General features: G+C 29.8%; 1 long non-coding RNA gene across 1 annotated transcript; it reads left to right on the top strand.

Annotated features, from left to right (window-relative positions):
- Positions 1-272: 272 nt before the first annotated feature.
- Positions 273-7,205, top strand: LOC143054538 (uncharacterized). Its single transcript, XR_012971723.1, has 3 exons — positions 273-348; positions 4,906-4,940; positions 6,884-7,205. It is a non-coding gene; the product is annotated as an uncharacterized LOC143054538 (long non-coding RNA).
- The last annotated feature ends 2,647 nt before the right edge of the window (positions 7,206-9,852 follow it).

Below are 9,852 nucleotides of genomic sequence, written 5' to 3'. Positions count from 1 at the left end.
TAGTGATGGTGATTCAAAAGACATTGTAGTAAATGTAAGTGTAAAAGTAAATGATAATGTACATGATATTGTTATAAAGTTAAATCAAATCTGCAGACTTTCCATTATATCCATACATATACAAAACGAGTGTCTACTTCTAAAATTTCATCAATGTTTTATTTAAATCATATACAAATAGCTTATAAGTATATGCATAACACACAGGGAAAAGTCCATATACTGACATTGAAAGAGATAAGATAAACACAACCATTATAAAAACTTTTACTAGTTACATACCTTTAATAATAATTGTGGTTACATACACGTATTTACTTATGCGATATTGCACTTAATTGCATTCATGTAAGTACCATTGTTTGTCTCTTTGGTTGTTAATGGTATTGTTTCTTTAATTCTATAGAACGAGTATATATGCGTTCTAAGTGTTTTTAATTTATTTTTAATTATCACTATTGATATGAAATGCACAACATGCATTCTTACAATGTTCTCATTGCTATATAATTCGTAGTAGGCATTTTATGTCATAAAAATGAACAACTCACTCAAATTATGCCTTCGGCAGCTTAAAAACAAAAATATCTAAGTAACTAAGTTGAGTTTTTGTCAGAGAGCATGCCACTTAAAAAAGAATCCCTCCATTGTTTTTCGCTCTTAGATTGTATATTGAAAATGGATTTATGAGTTAAGAATTAAGAAATAATTGATTATACACGAATGTAAAGCCTAACCATGATAAAACTTCAATAAAGTATAACTTGCATCAAATATTTCGATTCTGATTAGGACAACTAAGGTAATCTATATGTCCGATGTGTATCAGTGTAGAGCGTCTGTGTAGGCTCTTCAACCTCCCTTTTTTGTTTGCAAACAATTAAACGATTGGCGATGTGATATTCAGAGGGAGGAGATTTGAACAGCCAGCACGAACGGTTCAAGTATCTAGGTCAAATATATCAATTTCGAATTGCAACACATAACATTCATAATAAATGAAGTAGTAACAACATGTGCATCATTTAAGAGTTTCTGAGTGTTTAAAGTTAATGAAATATATTAAATGCATACCAATTTGATGAAATTCATTATTTTGCAGGAGTAAAAAACAAGACGTTTAATAATTGATTGCATCCGAAGTGCTTTTCTCGATTTAACTTCATCAGGAACGCTCAAAACTTCAATATGCGCATGTGCAAACATATTTTGTTTGATTTAGAGCATTGGTTTATTCAAAAAGCGAAAGAAGCACGTCATATTAGAATACATGTTAATACAAATTGGCTCTAATAACGTCTTACATTTATCTGTTAGGAGAGTATTCTTACAATTTGACGAAATGTACAAAAAAGTCATACGGTTGACGAATCATACATAAGACCCGTTTGGTAAATTATTTATTTCACTCTTTAATTAGTTCCATATGTTACCTTTATGTACTCGTAATCAAGATAGTCATTGGACCTTGATGGCGCCTCATTTTTGTGTGTCCTTTACGGAGTAATACACCGCATGCAACTTAACATTGGAATTTTGGAATGAAAGAGTTAACTCATCAAAATTGATAAATTTATGTTCCCATAAAGAATGAAATAGTGTTGAAAATCAACATCCCCATCCTAGAACAATAACATATTTACATTATGCAACCGAAAGTACCAATGCAACAATATTGCCCCCTCTACCCCCTTCCACACACACACAAGTTTCTTAATACTAAATACTAAATACTAAATATAGAAATCCAAAACACCAAAACACACACATACTGTTGGATTCGTTTTAAGAGTTTTGTAGATATTCGTTAAAACGTCTTGTTGCCATGTGGTGAGTTCCAAACGCTGACTTGTGTAATATTTATTTCAACTTTTTATTTTGTTTTTTTGCTAAAAATGTTGACTGCTTTATCATCGGTGAATGTATGTGAATGAACTAATCAAGCTCTATAATAAGCTGATTTGCAGAATGAAGCACATCCGATGTGCCGCTACATAGGAGACATAGTTTAGTCCTCCTATTCGAAATATCCGTATTGGTTTAGTATATCAAAATCGAAACCAAAGACTCTCGAATGTTGACGTTATATTTAAAGCATCATACCGATACTTTCTAGAATGTCTTTAAAATGGTAATGGTGTAAACATTATGAAAAATACATGCTTGATTAATTCCGTATAAATTTGTGTATTTATCGATTACACAATCGACGACTCGGACGTAAGTGTTCATATCTATGTCTTTATTCTATGATTATACTAAATGAGTTGTCGTATACTTAAAAAAATACCTGAAGATACAATCTATTAAAGAAAATGTCGTTGGTAGCTTGTACAAAATTAGTGTACTATTAGAACTATTATACAGTTAAATTCTTTTAAAAGACCAAACAGGCTTTCCATATTTGTAAAACGACTGTGGATATCGTAATTACTTCAATTTCAAACTTTATCAAGCTTAATAGCTTATCAGTACATTCATTTGAAGTAAATTACCAGTATATCACTAAAATTAGTTTATCAGTATATCAATTTAAAATAGTTTATCAGTATATCAATTTAAAATAGATTATCACTAGTCAATTTAAAATAGTTTATCAGTATATCAATTAGAAAAGTTCATTAGTACATGCATATACGGTGACCTACAATTGATAATGTTTGTTTTATTTGGACTCTTGTGGAGAGTTGTCTCATTGGCAACCATACCGCATATTTATATATATATATATATATATATATATATATATATATATATATATATATATATATATATATAACACCAGGCAAAAGGAAAAAAAACCATGTAAAATGACATTGAAAAAAAAGATATACACAAGCAATACAATCACATGAACTTGTAAATTGTCATTATTGTAATATCTTTTTTTGTAATATCTTTATTGTAATATCTTTATTATAACATTGTTTCTGGTTGGTCATCGTTGGTTATTTCAATTTTTAATGTTGGAGATATTTGTATTCTTTTAAAAAGGCTATAAAAAATAATGCATCAGTGTTTTATGCGATTTCATCTTCATGAAAAGATCGATCAGGATATTATGAAAGAACATATATAGATTTCAACGCCATAAGTGAACAGAGAACATGATACTTTAAAAAAATCTTTCTATGATCGTTTGCTGAAAATGGATTTAAGGTTACAGAATTTCGGTTTAATGCAAATCGTCTATAACGAAGTCTCACGTTTGTCTTGCCATAATTGCTTATAAATTAACTTCAAAACATAATCTGCTAAATCTGGTGTTCAGAATGGTTGCAACTTGCAGTAAGAAGTAATCTTTCGTTTCAAGTCAAAGTTTTAATTCAAGATGCACACAATAGATAGAAATGAAGTTCCAAGAATTTGTTGTTATGAACTACATATAATACATGACAAAATGCTGCCTTTCAAAAGCAACACGGATTGGAATGATTAAAACATAGATAGTGATTCCATAAAAAGAACAAAAAGAAAAGCACATGAACAAGTTGGAAAATAATTAAACAAACATACACTGCCAACATGACCAATGATTTAATAGCATGTCGAATGTAATTTAAATGCTGTTACATATACAGTATAGGTAAAACAAGATATACGTTCAGTAAAATCTTGGATATGCATGTTTTAGCAATGTTGTTGAAATTAGCGTTCAGTTTTATAAATTTTCAGTACTGAAATTAAAGTAAGTTGTCAGCACCGATACATCATGTACAGGTGATAGTCACACTACAAAAGTCAGAGAGTCTCAAAAGACCAATTTTTGTCTCAATTCGCATGAGTGTTTGCTCAACATTCTCCAAAAGTATGACCTGTGTCTTAATTTTTCTTGACAATTTCTGATTGATGTTAAGTTTGTATGAAATTTTCTGAACTAATTCTGAACATTCTGAATAATGCCTTAAGATTTCTTGACAAATCTTGACATTTGAATGCTATCTGAAAATTTCTCGACATGTTCTTATCATCACTTTTAAAAAAAAATATGGCATGACATTTTCTGAACATTTTGAGTTATGTCTTAAATTCTGAGTTTTACAAATCGTGAACAATATACATGTAGATGCTATAATTTATCTTCATTTTTCTTCAAAGATATACTGTTATTTCAAGTTACACTCATTACGACAAAAACATATTAAAGTAAAATATTAAAGAATATGAATATTTTTTTATAAAAACCATTATGGATATGACATGTCAAATATTAACAAATATTTTTCTATTAAGTATATGTTAAAATTCATTTAATATATAAAAAAATAATGAAATACAATATTTTTTTATACCCGTGAGCCCCTTTAAATATTTATTTTGACGACGACTGAATAACAGTCATTTGTCAAAATATTAAGATTACTGGGTAAAGAATTATGACTTTTATAGACTTTCATATGGTTAGAATTTTATGAGCTGTTGTTCTGATTGTCTTTTGGCATTTTAGGACCGCAAATTGCCATGAAAACCAATAACAGTTAGTTCGAGAAGGCTAAGAGCTATTCTTTTTTGGTGATCAGGAATATGATAAGTTGAATATTTTGTTCAAACCATGGCCCTCTGTTTCTGTGATATAAGGGATCATGTACTAAAGGGTACAGATTTATTTTGTGGTTGCGGTATATTCTGACATTTAGTTAGTAGTTAAAACCGTTTCTAGGGTAAAACCTCTGTTCAAACTGTCAATTTACACAAAGACATAGTGTTCCTATTTCAAAGGACATGAGGGCATCCATCAGACAAAAAAAGTGGTAGTCTCTTTGCTAATGATATATAATGTCAAGATCAGTTATTAAATTTGATAGCAGTTATCAATTTTATGAATTGCTTATATCAATATTACACAATAATTTGCACACACATTTTGTATTTCACAAAATTAAAGAAAATGCAATATATTTACAGTTCCAGTCAATTGGTTGGAACATTGACAGCAGCAAGTAAGACCCTTTTCTATAGTTGATTCGTTTGTAACCAAATTGATCAAACAATCAGATTGACTAAGATAGATATAACTGTTAACTTACAGCTCAGATGGAATGTACATCCGTTCAAACACCTTTTAAAAGAACAGATTGAGACAGTGCAACTGAAACCCAATCAAAGTATTTATAGGAGAGAAATTTGTTACAACATACAACACCTAATTTATTATTTTATTTAGTGAGAATAGAAATGGATAAGTGCGCCAAAGAAACAACAACCCGATCAAAAAGTTGACATGAGTCTTTAACACTCAAGCAAATTGCGCATGGGAGGCGAGCTTTAATGTATTTGGCCACTCATACAATATGTACGAGTTTAGTTAGAATGAACGACACACAAAACTCAAACACATATATTTATATTGTTATATCGTTATCTCCATATATTTATTTCGTTATCTCTTTATATTCATATCGTTATCGCGATAAAAATATATCGTTATCTTGGTATAATTATATCGTAATCTCTGTATTAATATAGTTAAGGTGGGTGGGGTTATTGCATCTTTAATTGCAAATAGCTCAAAAAATTATACATCAAATTCTAGCAGAGTGTAAAAACGATCAGTATAAGGCTCTGACAAAATTTAAGTGCAGAATGATCGAAAAACTTATTTAAGAGCTATGGGCCTTTATTTGTAATTTTCCCAAATCTTCATCTTAATTTTTAAAATAGCCTGAGTACGGAAGCGTATATGTGTCGTGTGAGTTATTTTCTACGTTTCATGAGTATAAAATAACGATTTGCAGACTTACTTAACAACCCGAAATGTAAAATCGTACATTAGTGTTTCAAACGCAATATTACAAGTTGATATTGCACGTTATGAGTTTGGTTTCTAAAACATCGTGCGATATTAGAATCGTGTTACTAATTTCGATCACGTTATGCGAGTTTTACTTTGACAGTTTGTGTCGTAATTATTCTATATTTAGATATCGATATAACAATATGAATGTATCACAGTAACGATCTAATTATATCGAAATAACAATATATATTGAGATAACAATATAATATTATTTTTTCGTATAAAAAAAACCAGCTGTTGTTACTACCTTGAAACATTTTGTCTGCGTGACATTGTTGCATATCTATCCAAAAATCCTAATCAACAGTGTTGTAATCCTATGTCAAGGAATTCTATAAAAGTCCCCTTGTTAACATCATATCAAACAAACAAATGGCCTGATCTACGTAAAAACATTGTAGAACACAAATTATGGAAGACTACACACAACGTCAATTAACAAATACACATTCATGGCGTGAAACATCCACATTGAGAATGTTTCGTTTTTAATCATATACATGTGAACTTAAGCCGTCTAAAACGATAAACTGACAAGACTATTTCACACTGAACAAGGCTTAACATGTCAAGAATAACACATGAATTGTTCTCTTTGACATGTCTCATCAAATCTGTTATGCGGTAATTTTTTCAATAATTGAAAACTACCGAAACTTTCATTATTAATGAATTGAAAATTATTAAAATATTAATTAAAGTAAAATAACTAAAAAATTCAGTACAGTAAAACTACTGAAATTAATACCGAAAAGTAAATGTAATTTTCAGAACTGACACTAGTTTTTGTCAATATTTCTGTAAACATGTATACACGTTAAATGTTCTGGAAAAGTATGGGTGAAATGTACTGATTTGTGATATTTTTTGTAACAAGAAGTGTACCTGTAGTATCATTAAAGGATGTGTAGATGATATGTTAATTCCTTGTATTGTTACCAAACAAAACAAATTATAAAAAAGGAACTATTATATTTCAAATTTGTCACTATAGATAGTATGAACACATGTTTAAAGACTATTATTTTTGATGAGTTTGTATACGCTATTACATATCATTTGTTCAATGGAATTTTATATTTTTAGAACATAACGATGGAACCTAATATTGTTGCATTGATTGTAACGATATTTTTTGGATTTTTGACAGCCATTTCAGCAATTGGCAAGAATTTCCATTTTTCCGCGGGAGGATCATATGAAAGTGACAGCGGTGGGGCGAAATTTAATGCCAACTTTGGAACATCTTCCGAGGACAATAAAACTAGTGGTTAGCGAATGTGATAAACGTACTGGACTGTATGACATGTTTGACAGGTTGATCATTCATTACTACTCATTTGTATAATTGAAATTATTCTCAAATGATTTTTGCTGTCAAAAAACTTTTAAAATTCTATTTAAAAGGCAGGAGTAAAAAGTTTATCAATTTTCAAGACTGAGTAACTCGCTTAGGAATTAAAACATTAGTTATAATATTCACATATTTTTCAATAAATAAGTGAAATTTGAAACTACAAAAATATTGAATGTCATTAGTTGTTGTCTATCATATTTGTTTTGATTTCATTAGTGTTGAATAAATAGACGAAAATGAACCCCAGTCACCGATTAATTGACCACAATCAAGAAAGCAAATAAAAATGTTCTTGTTATGTGTAACGAGTCTTACAGGAACCTCATGACTAAATCAGCACTCACGTAATATAGCAGAGCGTTTCAACAGTCTAGACGAATCGTGACAAGCGAACAGACTCAAGTTTAACAGCATCCTCGGTGGTATATTGCCGAATTCGACCAAAGAATCTTGTATGTAAGATCTAATCTTGATTGAATCTAATGTCAGCTAAACAAGTCTCTATTCTTAAGTATGAATGTTACTTATTTTAACACTTGGTCCCTTTGTTTATCATAAAACATAACATTGTTTGTTGATAAATTTATACTGTGACTTCTATCAAAAAGGAAAAATACTCAGCTCTATGGAAAATTTAAATCTGAAATTATAAAAAAAGAAGATGAAAGCCCTTATGAAATGGCAAATTCAAAAGCTCAAACACATCAACACGTTTTAGCCATGTCGATGTAAGTTTATTTTCAACCTATGAGTTTTGCTGTCCCACTGGTATCTTTTATCCCTCTTTACAAGCGAAGGAAAAGAACTGTCATATTCCTGATTTGGTACAGGCATTTCCTTATGTAGAAAATGGGGGCTTAAACATTATTTTATAGCTATTTAAACCTCGTATTTGTATGACAATCGGCGAAAATGTAATCATACAGACAAAAATGTGTAAATAAAATAAACACACATACATGTAATAGGTAAAAGATAAAATATAGGGTCACATCAGTCAACATAGTGTTATAATCTTAGTCACTATAGAAACAAACAAATATATATTAACAATGAAACACAAAATGGTAGATAGAAAAGCACATAAGTAAATATGAAAGACAATAATACATATATGACTACAGCACAACAACAAATTAGGCGGGATGCATAAATTCAGAGACACTTCTAAAGGATATGACCGTAACTGGAACACACAGTAAAGGTTTATTATTTACAAAGATACATACATATAGATTCCTACATTGATACCAGTGGGTTATCGGATTCATCCAATCGAGATAGTTAAATTATCAATTTTAAAGTCCGAGCCTCGGCGAGGACTTTAAAATTTATAATTTAAGTATCGAGAAAATCCATGATAATCCACGAGTTACTATATAAGAATCTGTTTCTCTAATGATTAAGAATAAATTTTTTGATAAACGAAAAAAAGTGTGGATTGTTTTTGGAAAGACAATCCTGAATATATCTGAATGTGAAATTAAATGATCTTGCTTTTTTGTCTTTTTGTTTTTAAAAATCATATAAAGGAACTCCGACTCATATGGGAATAATACGAGTTCGGCATGGAGAGGCACACAGTCGATTCCCATAGGAATGCCGACAGTTTGTTGAAAAATTCAGATATAGCTAAAAAAAAACTAGGAAGGCTCTTTTTTCGTTAAAATTACATACAGTTTTTGGGGATTTTCCCTTGTAAATGTATTCTGTATTCTGCAGCTGTATTCTCATAGATAATCTTATAATGTCAATTTGACATATAATGCAAAAATATAATACATGGACATATGTAATTCTTATTATACAGCAATAGGCAGATTAAAATCATAAAACAAAGATATAGATAATTTCCATTATTTAGTTAAGAATCCTTTTGGAGGCGTTCATGTGAATTTCTGTAAATATAATCCAGGTACCAAAAATAAAAATACATCATCTTATTTAGAGGTTAAATCTGAACTTGGTAGACCACCAAAAGAAAAATGTATAAAAAGCAATCCTTCCTTTGAATAGATTATATACCGAAACATTAATCCTTTACCAAAAGAAAAGTTAACATTAAGTAAATACATCGATTCACATTTGTTTATATTGGGTACACTTTCAGCAAAGATCTATACAAGAAATAACTATTTATATACAAAGACATGAAATAAGAGCTTCTAGTCAAAATAAAAGTGATGAATGTTTTTCCTCAATTTTGTACATACATTAGGCTGTTAGTTTTCTCGTTTGAGTTGTTTTATATTTGTTTTTTCGGGTCCTTTTATAGCTGACTATTCGGTATGAGCTTTGCTCATTGTTGAAGGCCGTACGGTGACCTATAGTTAATTTCTATGTCATTTGGTCTCTTGTGGAGAGCTGTTTTATTTTAAATCATACCACATCTTCTCTGTTATATTAACCCCATTTTTTCGTGGTTTTGTCATTTTTGCATACAAAGCCTTTATAAATTTGTAATTTGTTGAACATGTGGATTCGTGATTCACCTGTAAGAAAATTTGTATTCAGGATTAATAATTTATCTAAGTTTAAAACATACTCCAGGCGAGAACACAACACGATATTACCTTGCTATGATTCGGTTGAGTTTAATCGACATCATTGCAGTTGAAGTTATTTTAGTTAGAATTTAGGTTTTAAATTGAATAACATTTTAACAATATAAAGGACATACATTTCGAGGAGAAAACAT

The sequence above is a fragment of the Mytilus galloprovincialis genome, chromosome 12 (genome assembly GCF_965363235.1).
Source record: "Mytilus galloprovincialis chromosome 12, xbMytGall1.hap1.1, whole genome shotgun sequence".
In the NCBI taxonomy this organism is placed as follows: domain Eukaryota; kingdom Metazoa; phylum Mollusca; class Bivalvia; order Mytilida; family Mytilidae; genus Mytilus; species Mytilus galloprovincialis.
This window is presented reverse-complemented; position numbering and strand designations above follow the sequence as displayed.